The 17663-nt window shown below is 30.2% G+C and overlaps 1 protein-coding gene and 2 long non-coding RNA genes across 3 annotated transcripts in view; 1 reads left to right on the top strand and 2 right to left on the bottom strand.

The window, feature by feature from the left end:
* The window catches only part of LOC149893658 (uncharacterized), a 111326-nt gene that overhangs the window by 66286 nt on the left and 27377 nt on the right, over window positions 1-17663 (bottom strand). The gene's annotated exons all lie outside the window — the stretch shown is intronic.
* LOC149893660 (uncharacterized) overlaps window positions 1-17663 on the bottom strand; it is a 148964-nt gene that overhangs the window by 112807 nt on the left and 18494 nt on the right. The gene's annotated exons all lie outside the window — the stretch shown is intronic.
* LOC149893661 (uncharacterized) lies at window positions 17-16103 on the top strand. The gene is made up of 4 exons (XR_016453862.1): window positions 17-476; window positions 11271-11366; window positions 13877-13997; window positions 16065-16103. It is a non-coding gene; the product is annotated as an uncharacterized LOC149893661 (long non-coding RNA).

The raw sequence follows: 17663 nt of genomic DNA, 5'->3' as shown, positions 1-17663 counted from the left end.
CATTTTAGACCAAAATTCAAAATACTTAACTGTAGAATTATCATGTTAACAAAATGTCCATATTCATAAATATCAGTACAAACTTTGGTTCTTTTTTTCCGGGAAAGTGCTTGGTTAGTTTTGTAATTCCTGGAATTTTTTGAAGATTAGACGTGTTTGATTGAAGTCCGGGAAAAAATTAATTTGCGACAAAATTTTTAATACTTATACTCAACACACAAGTTAACATGGTCAGGCCTAGAACAAAGATCTGGAATCATTTCACAGAGGAGAAAGTCACTGAAGGTGGTGTGGACAAGACCTACGCTAAGTGCAGCACTGGGGGCTGTGGACACCTGTTAAAGATCAATGATGGCAGTACCAGTGGAATGAGAAGCCACAAGGTCAGTCAACACCCTGTTGAATGGAATGCATTGGAAGAGGAAAAAGCTGAAAAGAAGCGCTAAGGAGACCAAGTCTATGAAGAGCTTGCACAGGTGCGACAATTAAACATTTAATTTTACATTACGTTTTAATTTTAGTTCTGTATATGTACACTATTTTGCCTTATATTGCTTTTTTGTCACTTTTTTAGTTGTATGATGAAGATGAGCAGGAGAAAAGTGCCAAAAATCCAAAGGTCCTAAACCGAACTGTTTAGGACCTTTGGAGTTTTGCCACCTTTCTAAGCTCGGACGAATTTTGAATTCGATTCGAAAAAATTCGACTAAATTCGGAATTTGGGGTCAAATTCAAATTCAAATTTTTCAAATTTGAGATCTGAATTTGAATTCGATTTTTAATTTCGAATTCTAATTAATTGGATAAAAATTTGAAAACATTTGAAATTCAAATTTCAGTTTCGAATTTGTTCAAATTTGGAATTGAATTTATAATTAAGTCAAAAAACACAATTTTTTAAGCAGTTATAAAATAGTTCCAAGCACTGCAACAAAATTAAGCTTTATAATAAAATTTGAAAACATTACGATTCTATTTTTGCGAGCAAAACTATGCTTTTATTTGTTGGTATTGAAAAATTGAACATTTTCAAACAAAACAAACAATAGAATGCAACAGTTAAAAAGAAAAAATTGCATGAATTCAAAGCGCATTCAAAACAAATCCCTTTACACGTAAATAATTTCTAAGGGAATTGTAATATTGCAATCATGATTACATCTGCAAAGAACAAATCGTATATAAATGTCCATAGGAAATTGTATATATAGCAATTATTATAATATAAATAAAAATACTTATAATTTTAGACTTCTTGAAAAAACTAGTGCATTTTTAAACCAAAATTAAGCTAAAATCAAGTCAACATGGTTAAAAAAACCTACCAATTGTGGTCTTATTTTGGAAAAATCTAACCTCTTAACGAAAAGGATAAAAGTAATCCCAAGGTAATTTGTCAGATTAACGTGCCCGCAGGAACAGGATTATGAACAATTTTTAGAAAGGTTCTGTCTACAACTAACTCAAATACAAGCTCCCTGAGAACTCACATTAGATCTTTACATCCGGAACAGGCCAGAGCAGTTATTTCATTTGAGGTAGCATGGAATCAAAAAATACTGGATGATACTAAGAAGCTTGATAAGTTATGCAACCAAGTTGAGAAGAAAACCTCTCACAAGACTGACCGATCTGGCCTTTCAGATTCAAATCTCTCTGATTCCGGAACTGATGTTGATGCTTCACAAAGTAAGATAAAATTTTGTTTTGACTAAATTCGACTTGAAAGTAAAATAGCAAATTTTACCAAATATTATAATTTAAAATGAAATGATTTTGATTTTTCTTTGTTAATATAAATCGTTATCAAATTTAATTATTTAATACACCCATTTTTTTTTATCATTAAATCATTTACTTTAGGTCTCATTCACCCCAACAATAGGCAAACCAGAAAGAAACTTTTTCTGAAGTCTCCATTTCGTGGAAGGGCATCATTTCTCACAACCACACCACCATACTTTCAGAGGGTTGTCAAATACAATGTGAGGTCACCTGTCCAGCTGAAATTTGATTTGGCTGCGATGAAATATTTAACAGGCAGTAATCTTGCCTTCAACTATGTCAATGATGCAGCATTTCAAAACTTTGTCAAATACTTGGATTCAAAGTTCCATGTGAAGTCAAATACTTGGATCCGAAGTTCCATGTGAAGTCCGCCAGAACTATGGTTAGAGCAAAACTTCCTCTTCTTAACCGATTGGTCAAGGAGGCAGTGACAAACAAGATTGTAACAGATCTAAAAGACAATGCCGTTGGAGTGGCTTTCACAACTGATTTGTGTTCTTCAAAGTAAGTCAATTTAAAAAAATTATCAGTCCATTAAAAACAGGGTTTTGTTAGATTTTTTACCGGGAAGGTAATAACATTGGATGGCCAGGGTTGAATTTACGCTAAGACGTCCTAGATTAAATCAATTTTTGGTGCCCTAAAAAAGATTTTGCACAGACCGACCATAACTCGTATTACGGTTTGCTAGTTTTAAATGATTATTAGATGGGTATTTTTTTGATTCTTTTCTTTTTCCTTTTTTTTTTCTGTCGTGAAAGTTCTGAAGAGGATCCTGATTACAAATACAGTGGTAATTTTCATCACATAATACTACATTAATTGATGTTATTGTCACTTTGTTTCCGCTTTGTCGGGAACACCTACCACGAGATTTTAACGAGATATGATTTAAAAAGATCTAAATATTCCTGCAAAGAAACGCTGTTGTTGTTTATGTATTCCTGCAAAGAAACGCTGTTGTTGTTTATGTATTCCTGCAAAGAAACGCTGTTGTTGTTTATGTATTCCTGCAAAGAAACGCTGTTGTTATTATGTTTTTCTACAAAGAAAAGCGCATCTTGATGTAGAAAAATTAGTTTGTAGTTGATTAACATTCGTAAATTATGATTTCCATTGCGATTTCACCAAAGTAATTGAAATTCTTTATATTTGACGCATAATTTTCAAAGTTCATCACTCTCTCATCATCAACGTTTTCAAAGATGTCTAATGTCACTTTCAAGATAGTAATGTATTTTTCTAGAAACTTTTTTAACATTGAACTGATTGCCATCATCAGCATTTTCATTCAATTTGCTTTCAGATAATGTTTGTAAAATAACCTTTTTTCTTTCTGAAAATTCTAACTTTTCTTTCAGGTATCTTGTTTCAGAAGATTCTTCTTTTTTGAGTGCATCTCTTTCCTGTTTTTTATAAATACTTTATCAACATTTCTTAACTTAATAAGTCATTTGATCTATCTTTAAGCTATAAGGAAACCTCTGACTTCATGAAAGCTGATCATACAACAATTCTGGCGTGAGTATCTTAAAAAGTCTTTCTAAATTTTTCCCGCTCTTCTTTTTTAAGGTACACAACTTGATTGTGCTCGAATTCATTGTTCTTCTTTTTTTAAAATCAGTTTATAATATTCTCGAAAGAGTCTCTCGACTTTTTAAACAATAAGTTTTTAACTCCTCTGTTGGTCACATATCAAAAATATTAAGATCTGCGCATCACGAAACCATTTCTTTAATGTCTCTTTGAAATGAAATAATGATGCCTTTACTTTTTTTTTTTGATTTGTTGAAACAAGAGCTGGTAACTATTCTGCCAGTAGTCAAATTTTCTCATTGTTGTTGAACTTGAGAAATTTATAGAACATATATTCATAGAGCATATTTCTAAACAGTAAGTTTTGAATTGTATAGCACATTGCATAGAATAACTAATACTTACTCGAATTATTCACAACTTACACAACGATAATAAAAACAAACAATTTGATTTTAAATGATTGATAGACATTTCCCATACCTACATAACAGAAATATTTATAAATCGTTTCAATTAGCATGCTTTGAAATCAGAGTAAAATTTTAAGAGTACAGTTATATACATATCTTGTTACTTAACGTACATTTTTAATATTCTAATGATTTTTATTAGTAATTTCGTAAGAAAAATATTGCCGAATAAATTGATAGGAGGTACTTATTTTTTGTAAAAAATAAAATTAAAGAAATACTGAAAGGCTTCCAGGCCTTGTATTATCAAGTTTTTTTCATATTTCTCTTGCATTTAATTTAACAATTGTAATACAAAAATACTTTAACAATATATTTTGTAAAATTTACAATTGCGTTGTTAAAGGTGGTTACAATTGATTAAATGAAGCGTTTTAAATTCTGGGGTAAGTGTCAATAACTGTGATTAAACTTTGGATAAAGAAAGCCTTCCAAAAGTTGCAGTTTAAATCTTTAACCGTCATCAGCTGTATATATAAGACACGAGAATCACGATTGTCTATAATATCAACTCTCTGAAGTCTGTAAGCGACTTCTTAAAACATTTACATTTAAGAGAAACTTTTTTACATAAAACATCTGTCTAATTAAACATGACACAATTATGTTCTGCCCAATCCAAACAGGTTTTGCGGCTTGATAACAAGTCATTTTTTTAAATGATAAGTTAGTTTCTAGTTTTCTATTTATAATCGGACGACTTATCAAAAGTTTTTTTAAAAAATGATAAATGTTATTTAAACAGAAAAACTCGTGTACACATTCTCTATTATTTTCAATAAGAAATTGCTAAATTCTTTATTTGAAAGCTTTTTAAAAATTTAGGTGAAACTTTTGCAACAATTTATTTAATAATCTTGCATGGAAAACAAGGAATAAATGTTAAAAATAAAGCAGCCAAAAAAAAAACTTCAACATCCAAAGAAAGCGAACTCCTAAAATAAAAGCATCAAAAAATATTCAAAAGAGACAAGCTGAACTGAGAAAGTTTCATAAATTAAAACGTAGTATCGATAGTGACAAATAACTGTCTGCGCCATTTTTTGATCGAACAAGATAAGAAATCAAGTTAGCTTTGGATTACTGCAACAGTTTAAAATATCTTCACCTCAAGTGAAAGTTATTCATGTGCTGTAAAGTAGGTACTAGGAGATAGTTCGTTTACATATTCAAGTAGAACCATAAATAAACTTGTTCCTGTTGAATGTACAAACCATAAAGATGGCATAAGACTCTTCCGAATTAAGATTCAACTTAGACTTCAGTAACACTGGAAAAGAGGATACTTTTGTAACTCTAGTTAAATTCACAAGGAACTCTGCAATAGTTATAGTTTAAATATAAAAAACATTTTCCCTCATTTGTGTCATGCTAGTCACAAGCTCAGCTTTTGTTTTCAATGCACATTAAGGGGGAAGTACCCCAAAAAAGTTAAAACTCATGTTGAAACAGTAAAATTGATTTTAAACAATATATAATGTCAAAATTTTATATTTTAGAATGAAAATTTTTAAAAACTGTGTTTTGTTGCCATAGTAACTAGAAAATATTGAAAAAATAACCAAAAAACAGTTAATGCCGCGGCTAACTTATCCGAAGAACTACATATATTCAAACTGTCATATTGCAATACCCTTTAACTAATACTTTGAACTGTGATCTGAACCTAAAATGTTATGAAAAATATGACAGTTAGTTTTTAAGGAGGCAAGTATACTGTCATTTAATGAATTTTGGTCTAAATTAGGCAACTAAAATAGACTTAGAGCGTGTTCTGTCAAGTATTTCATTAAAGTGGAGGTTCAAATCACAGAAGGTATAAAATAGGACAATTACTGAAAATTTTATCATTAAACACCAAGCGGTTCCAAAGTTATCACAGCCGGGGCATTTAAAAACCTTGTTTTGAGAAAAACGCAAAAACAGAAAAAAAAATTTTAATTTCACAAAAAATAGAAAATATAACTAAGTTATTTTTAAAATAAAGTTTCAGAATGACCCGGGAGCATACTGACTTCATTCAAAGTTTTCATATTTGTCTTTTGATGCTTTTGACAATTCTCGTAGAATCTTTCACTGCTTCTTGGATGACTCTAGATTTTTATATCCAGCTAAAAAAATACGTTTTCGATTTTGATTATTGCACAAACTTGATGTATATTTCCCAGGTGTCATGTTTAACTGTTCTGGCTCAACATCTAACACTTTTCTGTTATCCATTGACAATGTTGTCACAACTCCATTCAGTGAACTGTATCCTCTATGTTGCCAAGTTCCATCAGTTAAGACTCCAGTATCAACAATGTTGTTGCTATTACCTTTTATTTCTTTTGCAACCTCAAGCATTGTTTCTTTAGCAACTGTAGTTACAGCATCAGTAATAAGCTTTACAGAACCATTGTAACTTTTTTTACTCATCGGACTTGGGAAGTTCATTAATGTAGAAAACTTTTCAAGTTCTGAATACCCTTGCCCAATTGATCTCATGCTTTATACAATACAAAGATTAATATCATGAGTACAGTTACAAACTTTAGATGTATAGAAATCTTTTTTATATCTACAAACACTGCAGCAACATATTAAATTTGAAGCATATCCTTTTTTTTTTCACAAAGTTTTTTTTCAATACCAAGCTATAATCGTTAATACACTGTGGACAAGATAAAGATTCAAATATAGTGTTTAAACTTTCAACATCAATTATTCTATAACGATTTATTTTTTCATCATTTTTATTTGGAATATCAATTTTAATATATTCAATCTTGCTGGCTGATCTTGAAGAACTAGTATCAATGTCTGAATCTTTTTTTGAGTTTGTCATTGATGTTGGTGATGATAAAGTGTGTTGGTTACCACAAAACAATCTTTTCTTTCCAGTAACTCTAGTTCTTTGCTTGACTCTATCTTCCCATAATTAAGACTATTTTTAATAAATTTTGGTAAAATATGTTTTTATTACACTTAACAACTCATATAAACAAAGTAAATATTTGCAATTTAGGAATGTTTTAAAACTTAAATACTTAGAGGCAACTGAGTCAAATTTAATTAAAGCAAAGTAGATAATTAAAGTAAAAACAAAGTAGATGAAACCTTTTTTGTAAGCAGATTTATAACTTTATGTGAGCCTCTGAAATAAGTAGATAAGCAGCTTTATAGTTGCTATGTGCGTTGCTATGGTTAAACTTGATGAGTATGGTTCAAAAAATTGAAATTACTCCACTTTTCTGACATTGTTTACAAAATCTCTTTATTTCATTGTGTTCTTCATTAATTTTTGCCTCCAAAACAAGCAAAAAATTTTTTTTCAATTTTTACTTAATTTATGGGGTACTTCCCCCTTAATTGCATAAAAGTAATAAAAATTATTTAACTATACTACGCGGAAGCAGTTACGTTGAGTGTAAAGTAATTTTTTTTCCGTGATAACTTTGAAATAGAATTAGAGCGGTCTTTTTGTGATCGCATTTGAGGAATTTTGTTAGGTATAAATTGAATACGAAACTTTTTAAAGCAGAGTTTTTATGATTAAAAAAGTTTCAAAGTTGGTACGTTGTATAATCTATGAAAAAACTACAAGCTAACCGGGCAGTAATGGAGTCATCTTTGAAATTTTTAAACATGTTTGAAAAATACTACGTTTTGTCAAATCCCGAAGCTTGATTAAAGCGAACCAAGTGTGAATGCGGAAATAGAAGACGTCGAGTTGGCAGCGTTGTTTCTTGTCTTGTTAGAATGCAATACTCACGCAGTCTATGATGGTTTGGGAGTAGAAGAAAAAAAACGATGCGATGAAAGTTTAGATGCCTTATCGCAGGCTTTTCCTTTGGATGCTTACGCAGCATATCAGTTGTTTACAAATTGGAAGATGAGCGATGTGGAACGGTAGACATATTTGGCAGATCAAAACGTTTGACTTGTCTGGAGAGGTTTCCAGTGCGACTGCGAACTGTTGTTTGATTGCCAGAAGCAGTTTGCTCAAAATTTAGCACTGAGAAAGAGGAAATCGACGTGATGGTGCCAAAAGTAAGGGCGCTTTAAATTGAACTAGTGAGGAGGAGTTGAATAGTACCGCTGCCACCACCCGCCGGAACGTTGTGAGACCAAAAACATCTGAGTTCGTTGCATGCTATTATTATCGACAGTTAAATCACACCCCAAAAAATCGCACAGCGCCCGAGAAAAATGTCTGGTGTTTCAAATGCGAAGATATCAGATTTGTGGCGGCAAAATGCAAAAAGCAGCAGGAAAACGAGGAAGAGAGCAAGTGGTGTGCGCTCGCACTCCTCCAAGAATATTCTTGGTCAAGCGCTCTTATGGTCATTTAAATTAAGGTTTATGGCAGAAAACACGAGAGCTATTCTTAATACTGGATCATCAATTACAATTATTATTTCAATTATTATTACAAAGTTTGCCTTTAAATGACTGCCGGAAGTGAAGTTCAAAGATGTGTTGGAATGGCAACGGTTTTTGACCTTTTGGAGCAGATGTAATAAATTGAATACGGTCGCTAAGAGGCAATATAGTTCTTCCGTCTGGTAAAGTATATTTTAGGGGTAATGTGTGTGCGAAGATAAAAAACGAAAAAAATTACAACTTAAAACCAAAAAAAAAAACTTTTAAACATAATATCTATGTAATCTAGTTTTATCTTACATTTAAAGTTAAACTAAAACAAAACCAAAGAACCTTTTGAAGTTAATTTCTTGTAACGTAATTTAAGATTTAAAAATGATTAAAAATCTAAACTATCTACGATAATTTATGAACAACAGTTGCATAGTTATTTGTTTTACATTTTGATAAATATAGTTTATTTAAATTATGCAAATAACGGAAATAAAAATTTATGTATAAAAATTAAATCCTTAGGTATAACTTTTCCTTTATAAATCCAAAGTCTTTATTTATTTTCTTGAACCTAGCCTTTTTTAGTGTGATGCATCAATAGTATGAAAACTTCAACAGCTATTACATCGGCCGATTATTTGCTCAATGGAGATACGGAATATTCTGTACTAATATTAGTGTAAAACAACGCCTTCTTAAACAGGCCGCGACAGCTTATTTTCTGTAAAGTTAGCAAAGGGCGACTTTTTTTACGGAGAAGTATAGTTTCAATGAGGATTTTGGTTGTTTGATTTAAAACTGTTATAGGTAAACTCGTAAAAGGCCTATTAAATGCTGTGTTTATGGTTGCTCAACAAATTACAAATCAAAAATAAAAGATGTTTATGTCACAGTGTATAGATTTCTCTTTAAATCCAAGGATCGCGAGTTATGTATTAAAAAACTTCCAAATGCAAACTTTGTGTTTACAGGTTATAAGCGAATTTGTGCTCAGCACTGGCCAAAAGATGCAGAATTAAAAAAAGTCAAAGGTGGTAGTTTTGTTCTAGTGTATCTTCCATCAGTCTTTAAAGGTATATTAGTTTCTTGTATTCCAATAGTGTCAAGAACGCGAGATTTCACTGGGTTAATGTGCTCCGAAAGAAATAGTTTACCTGATGAGTTCGGAAACTTCAAAGAAATTGACGCTATTCAATTTAATATAATTGTAAAGAAATGAAGTCAATTATAAATAACTGTGAAGAAAAGTTTTGTTTTGTTAAAAAAGAAAAAAATATACCTTTAATATCATATGAACATCGTAGGCTAGTACCTAAGTTTTCAATATCTATAACTTAAGAAGATTCTGCAGATATTTTTTTTACTGGATTTAACCAATTTTTACAAACTAAACAAAGTAAGATTTAAATATTATTTTCAACTGGAGAATGCTGTTAGTAAGGATAAGTTGGCGTAACTTAGTGGGTTGTAAAATGATCATTCGTAGATCGTCTCAGGTTCGATGCGAGGGTAACGCCGAATTTCGATTTTTTATTCTTTTTCCGGGAAGTTGAGTTTTTGTTTTCAAGATGGGTTAATTCAGCGTTTTCAAGAAGCATACAAACTACGATGTTATATTAATCAGTAGTCGAACCGAAATTTGATATTCAGATAGAGTGATGAGAATAAGGTTAGAAAATATTACGAGCAGATACTTTATAAAGTTAAAAATATTAAATCTCTAAAAAAATAAACGAATATTAACACTAGGCTAGAACAAGAAAACTTAGGAGAGAAAAACATTGAGAAAGGTCAATATTAAAACGAATATTGACACTAGGCTAGAACTAACGAATGAGGTCAGAATCACGCGGAGAAAAGTCACAATTAAAACGAATATAGACACTAAGCCAGAAGTAAGAGAATCAGGCTAGAAACACAGGGAGAGAAGTCAATATTAAAACGAATATTGACGCTAGGCTAGAACTTACAGATATAGGCTAGAAATACCGCGATATAGGTCAATATTAAAACGAATATTGACACTAGGCTAGAAATAAGAGAATCAGGCTAGAAATGCCGTGATATAGGTCATTATCAAAACGAGTATTGACACTAGGCTAGAATTAAGAGATGCAGGCTAAAAATACCGTGATATAAGTCAATATTAAAACGAATATTGACACTAGGCCAGAAGTAAGAGAAACAGGCTAGAAATACCGTGATATAGGTCAATGCTTAAACGAATTTTGGCACTAGGCCAGAAATAAGAGAATCAGGCTAGAATCAAAGAGAGATAATTCAATATAAAAACGAATATTGACACTAGACCAGAAAAAGAGATTGAGGCTAGAAATGCCGTGATATAGGTCAATATTAAAACGAATATTGACACTAGGCTAGAGCTAAATGAATCAGACTAGAAATACACTGAGCAAGAATGTAATTTTCTTTAAAAATGTTAATATTACAACGAATATTGACACTACAATAGAACTAAGAGAATAAGTCTTGAAGTACCTTTAGGAGAATCTTAATTTAATCAGAAATTTAATCAGAAGTTTCATTTTTGAAGGAAATAAAGGATTTTAGGCATAACATCTATTACTCAGAAGTTTTGAGTAATTCAATGTAAATAAGGACTGTTTGGCGGTCTGAGGCATGTACAATATGTGGGCTTAGAAACTTTTTCATCTGCGTGTGTGATTTGATTTTCTTCCTCTACTTGAGTCTCTTATTGACTCTGAACATCTGTCCGTTATTATTTTTACTTCTGCTAATCATGAGGCTTTTGCTATTTCTTCCCTGAGGCATTCACTGCTCAGTCTTGACCAATGTATGCAAATACATTTTAAATTATTTTATAAGATTATTTTCCTATGCTGCTCTGCAAAAATGTGTTTGAATTGTTTTTAATAATTTATATTTAGTAATAAAGTCCACAAAGTTAATGGCACCCATCAGAATTTGATTGTCTCTTCTTTTAATCACATATTGATTTGTTCTAACAAATTCTTGTTGAAAAAAAAAACAAAAACAAATGAAAAAACTTTTTTTTTTTTTTTTTTAATAGATTTAAAAAGAAATGGGATAGGAAGCAAAATATGTGATTTTAACAACTTTTTTTCTTTCTAGAAAAGTTTAGTTTACCATTGATTATCACTGCTGTTGCAGCTGTTTTGGTTTGTATTCTCATTTTCATAGGTGTGCAGATGCGTATTTCAGCCAAAGGTAAGTTTTTTTTTGTAAAAATAATCTCAATGCACTATGTTTGAGTTGTTATTTCACACTTGCACCCTCTTTTATTACAGCAGATTATGAACCTTTAAATTAAAGAAAAATTTTCGTTTGAATTTTATTGGAATGCGCACTAATTTCAGCTTTCATTATTGCTTTACTGTAAACTTTTTTAAAATACTTATGCTCAATTAGGTTTCCCAGTTTCAATAGTTGCAGCTGCAACTAGCGAAAGCTTTCTCATTCTGTTGCATATTATGGTATAATTTCTCATTTTCTATTATAATACAATCATTTGATGTAGAATGGAATGTTAAGATATGCTTATGCCTAAAAACCAATACTTGATACTAGATTTTTTTAATTGAGTTCATGTAGGCCCAATGCTTCAAATAATATAATATTTGAATTTTGTTGTTTAAAACTAATGGGTGGCCCAAGATAAATGGCATAGGTAGTATTTTATTATAACTTTGTTATTTTTTTAGCTAGAAAAGTGATTTTTTTTTTTAAAAGATTTATTAATAAATTCTCTACAAAATGACATTATTTATTTAATGTAAATAGTCTCCATTATTTTTTGACATACGATGTAAGTGATTGGTCCAACTAGTAAAACTTTCTATAGCTAAATTTACTCTAATGTTTTTTACAGCTTGTTTAAGTTCTTGAATTAATGTTATTTTTGATTTAATTTTATTCCATTTCATTTGGTGAACGAGTTCATCCCATATTGAGTAATCTAAAAGATTGAGATTGGGGGAATTTGGAGGCCAGTGGTTTTTGTTATTAAAAGCAGGAAAATTATCATGACACCATTGTTGAGTTGAATGATGCGTATGTAAGGTTGCTCCATCTTGTTAAAATGTCCAATCATCACCAAACATCTCGTTTCTATATTTCAAGGCCACTGGCAACACTTTTTTTATATACTACTCATGATTTCCTGTATCTTTGTCCAAAATAACAAGTTCCCAACCAAACCATTACCTTTTGAGGGAATTTTTGTTTCTGTTTAATACCACCATCTTTATCAGCTTCATTACGATTAGTAGACCATATACGATCATTTTGGGCATTGTACATACCATTTAAATAAAAAATTTTTGATTTTTTTTCACTGAAAATTCTGTTTTCAGTATTTGTTCTTTTCGAAAATGGTTTCTTATCCACTTTGCAAATTTAATTCTCTTCACTTTTTGACCATTTGTAAGCAGTGGTTCAACTCTGTGTTTGTATGCCTGCAAATTGAGATCCTTTTGAAGTATTCTTTGAACACAGGTTCTGGAGATATTGAGTTCATTAGCTAATTTTTTGAGATGAAATCCTCTTCTTATGTTTTAGACAACTTCTGATTCTTTGAATGTTTCCATTTTTTTGAACTGATCTTGGACTACCTGATGGACATTTCAACTTGATAGAGCTTGTCTCTCTTATCATTTGGTAGGATGTTCCTTGTTCTTGCAATGTTTTGCATTTCAATTTTTTCTAAGAAGCTACTTGGTGTATTTATACTGGCACTTTCCTCGATATTCAATAGCTAAATGATTGTTTGCTGAGTACATTGAGCTTAACTGATGACAAATAAAGTCAAATACCAAAATGATAAAGTACCAGATCTATAAAATGTTGTTTCAAATATAGTTTCTTAAACTAAAATTTTTGATTCTTAGTTAATATTATTTAAGCTAATGTTTAGCATAAACATATTTGAAGAAATTACTTTACACTGTGAACAAGAGAGACTTCCAAGTTATATGTATTGACACCTAATCAAAAGTTGATAAAAAAAAGTTTATAAAAAAGAAAAAGATCTTAGTAAAAACTTTGAAACTATAAAAAATTAAAACCGTAAGGTTGAAACTGAAGTCTGTAAAGAACTCAATGTCTCCAAATAGATTTTGTTGCGGTTCATGGAACTGCTGTTAATTAAGATACGAAAAAGACTTTGTGCTTTAAATTTACAACCTTAGGGGGCAATTGAATTGGGAAATACTTTATTGGAGATAGGTCTAAATTACAGATAAGTCAAGGTTTTGCCTTGTAAGTACTGATCCCCACCCAAGAGAGTACAGAAGACTAAACGAAAGATATTTTGCTTGTAACATTTAAGAAACCACTTTATGTGGAGGTGGCTCATTGATGAAATGGGGCAATCAGGCTGTAATAACATTAAGAGGTGATAACACTAGTTATTGATAAGTCAAAAATGTTTCAAATAAGCTGTCTTATGTGCATAACAATAATAACCATTTTACTTTATTTTGTTATGTATGATGCCAAAGGATGGGGGATTTTTTTTATAAAACCCCAGGGCGCTAGACCTTTTTTTAATCTATTTATTGACTTTAGGTGTTAAATCCTTGGCTTTGACCTTTATTATCAATTATTTAAGATTTTATCATATTTTAATATTTTAATATTTTCTATTCATAATCAGTTATTCAGTTATGCATTAACCACATAAACGAAAAAGCCAACACATGCACTTATTTTTATCATAGACTGTTAGCTGTAAAAAACAGATTGCCAAATGGGATTGATAGTAATGCACCTACCAACAGTCAATGTAGTTCCAAAGACGAAACTTTATTCTATCTTTCGCCTGCAATTCAACTGGAGTTGGTAAGCTCAATTTACAGTTTTGTGTTTTTCTCAGCTGTATATTGTGAGGGTGGCGTTTTTCTTTTTTTTATTTTTGTAAACTCTTATGTTTTCTTTTGCAGTAAAGGGGAAGGGGAAGGTTTGGGTTTAGTGTTATGTTTGGATCAGGTATATGGAGGTTGGGATCGAGGTTGATGGTCCGGGGAGTACTTGGTTAGGTAAGGGCGAGGTTTGGGAATAGTTTGGTTAGGAATGGGCAAGGTTTAATCTAAAAGGGCTAAAATTATAATCACCGTCCTCAGTATATTCTTTAATATAATAAAAATCAACAAATGTTCTATTAATGTGTAATGGTAGCACTCTTACTCTTATAACTTTTACATAATACAAATAATATTCTCTTACGCTTCTTGCAGTGTTCAATACTGTTTATAACAATTACTCCTCTTTCTTTTATATCTTCTTTTATCACAAATACTTCTTCTTCTAATTAAATCTTTTGGTTATTCTCCAGCAATCAATATTAAAATCTTCTTTTTCCTCTTTTCTTCTTTTATTCAACTACTTATCATAAAACTACTTATTCCTCAAGATACTCTTCTTATCACAATATTCTTTTTCTTCTTTAAAATCCTCTTTAAATCTCTTATAACTCTTTTCTCATAAAAATCTTCTTTTAAATCTCTTTAAAACTCTTTCTCTTAAAATTCTCTTTTAAATCTCTTCTACAAAAACTCTTTCTCTTCTCCCAAAAACTTCACTTAAAAACTCTAATTCTTCTCTTAACTCTCCACTCTTAACTATCAGATTCTTTCTTTTTTTGAGCTTTTATAGTTTTTGCTTGTTTTCCTGTTGCGATATCTTTTCATTTATTTATATGGCAGGTTTATGAGTCTTCGTGTTTACGTCTTTTCTCCGTTGTTTTTAACTTTTCTTCTTTCCGTTTTATTGTCTACTTACGTGATAGATCGGTGAATCATCTTGTATAAGTCTTTTCTGATCGTTGTTTTTAACTTTTCTAATTGTCGCTTCATCGTTTACGAGTCTCCACGTTTACGTCTTTTCTCAGTTGTTGTTTTTAACTTAATTCTTTTTGCTTTATCATTTATTTTTGTGAATAGTGGACGAGTCATCTTGTATGTGTCTTTTCCGATCGTTGTTTTTAGCTTTTCTTATTATCGCTTTATCATTTACGCGTCTTCGTGTTTATGTTTTTCCACAGTTGTATTTAACTTTTCTTCTAACGCTTTATAACTTATTTATGTAAAGAGTTGGTGAATCATCTTGTGTATAATTTTCTATCGATCGTCGTTTTTATTTTAGTTCTCCCTCCTCACAATATGAATAATTTTTTGTTTGTGTGGATAAATCAATTTTATAATTATATAAATCAATTTGATATTATGCTAAAAAGATTTTATACTATTCCAAAAAATATAATATTTCATTTCGAAATAGATTTACACTGTAAAAAATAAATTTTCAATTTCTTTTTCAACTCTACTCAAAATATCACTCACACTTACATACCAGCACAGCGTTTCCGGCTTCACACCTTGGTGAAGCATTTCTTGCTTATGATCTGTCTAAAAGTTGTGCGGCATAATGACATTTGCATCATCTTCAACATCATACAACACTGGTGCATTTAATTCCACAAATGTTTGATTTTAGAAGCGAACAAGCTGATCACATTCATTTCACCCAGCAGACAAATTTTACCTCACCATGACTAATTTCTTTTTTGTTCAATTGAAAATATTGGGCCTTGTGTAAATTGATCATTATTTTATTGATAAAAAGAAAACAAAAAAAAAAGACAATGACTTGTGTATTTTACCAAACTAATAATTCGTTTATTATTTATAACAACATTCGTTTATTATTTATAACAACATTCGTTTATTATTTATAACAACATTCGTTTATTATTTATAACATTTGTTTATTATTTATAACATTTGTTTATTATTTATAACACTCGTTTATTATTTATACCATACGTTTATTATTTATAATATTTTTTTCTTTTTTATTACAGCATTTGTTTATCATTTATAACAAAATTTGTTTTGCATATTTATTTAGATAGGGAAAAAGATAAGGAGTTGGGAAGAGGAAGGAATTCTTCAAAATATAAAGAAAATGTAAATTTTCAACAATTTAGTTTAGGATATTCTTTGTTTTTACTTTTTGATTCAAGAATTTATCGTGATTAATCGTGATTAATCGTGAATTATCGTTATTTTGAGCAATCTTTTTTTAAGTAGATTTTTTTTTTTGTAAGGATTTTTATTGTACTTTATTGTAAATAAGTTTTAATATTTATGAAAGTTTTTATTTGAAAGAGTTTTATGCAGCAGAAGAAAGTTTATATTTATTGTAAATAAAATTGGAATAATATTTAAAATGTGTTCTATTTAAAACGTGTTCACCTTTGTTCCTCTAATTTTTCTGAACATGACTGTAATAAATGTTTTAAGCATAAAGTATGTCAATGAATATAGTTAAGCCGATATGTTTGTTGATAATAAAATCAAAAATATCTTTCAAGCATCAAGCAAATGTCAAAAATACAATCTTTGAAAATTGTCTGCTGTAGGTAAATATAGGCCTCTGCGGATACTTAAAAATCGGTCGTTAAAAGTTCTATGCTCTGGGAATCAAAATGATTTTATTGAGGTAACATAAAACTTTGCTTTTTAAACATGAAAACCAATTATCGGATATTTTAATATCTAAATTTACTCATCTGAAAAATTGCTTTTAAACCAGTGAGTGCGGGTGTAAGTCAGCCTACGCATGGGTCACCTCACTTAGGGGGATTTTATTAAGTAAGAAGTCGTAAGTGATCTTAAGTTGAGTAAGCGAATCTGCAAACTGAATTAAAGTATTTTAGAGTTCAGTTAAATTTCTCTCTCTCTTATGCAGATACAAACTAATCTTCTAAATAAAAATTTTATAAATTCACTCTGTTATATATTTTTTTTCTCTATCAAAATAACCCCTTTTAACTTTTACACTTTGGGAACTTTCAGATAAACTAGGAAGTATTTGTTCCCAGTGAATGAGTTCCTTAAAACTCTTTCAATGGGAACAAATACTTCCTAGTTTATCTGAATTAGCTTTTGGAGTACGCGGAACCGTGGCAAATTAAAGAATCTCTACAAGAATATCAAAGTTAACTGTTGCTTTTTAATTCAAACGGATGATTTAAAAGTAACGTTGCAGAGTCAGACGTCAATGAATTATTACTATTCATTTTTTTATACTTTATTTATTAATTTTAAGGGTAAATATCATTAAAACTTTTATTTTCTAGTTTGTTTTATTAAAACTTATTTTCTGGTTTTATTTTGAGAAAACTTAGTGAAATTTGTATTTCAGGGATCTTTTTTCAATTTAAGAACTTTTGTGTTACCCAATATCGAATTTCACATTATGTTGCTGCTATTAGCAAATTATTAAACAACATGTTGCGATTAAAACACAAGTATTGATACCCAAAATAATTTCACTCGATAAAGTTAAATCTTTTTTTGCTCAACTTCAAGCAATCAAAAAATTTGCATGAAATGTCTCTGTGAAACGCAGACATTATCGATAGAGAATTTGATAAAATTTCTCGTCAAAAACATGTTGGAAATATGAAAACGCGTAAAAACTGCTCGTGTAGTTTTAAATGAA

This window comes from Hydra viridissima, unplaced genomic scaffold (genome assembly GCF_058129835.1).
Source record: "Hydra viridissima isolate aposymbiotic clone 2 unplaced genomic scaffold, HvirCarnegie_v1 scaffold_1, whole genome shotgun sequence".
NCBI classification, from domain to species: Eukaryota; Metazoa; Cnidaria; class Hydrozoa; order Anthoathecata; family Hydridae; genus Hydra; species Hydra viridissima.
The sequence above is the reverse complement of the archived record's forward strand: the minus strand, read 5'-3'. Positions and strand labels throughout refer to the sequence as shown.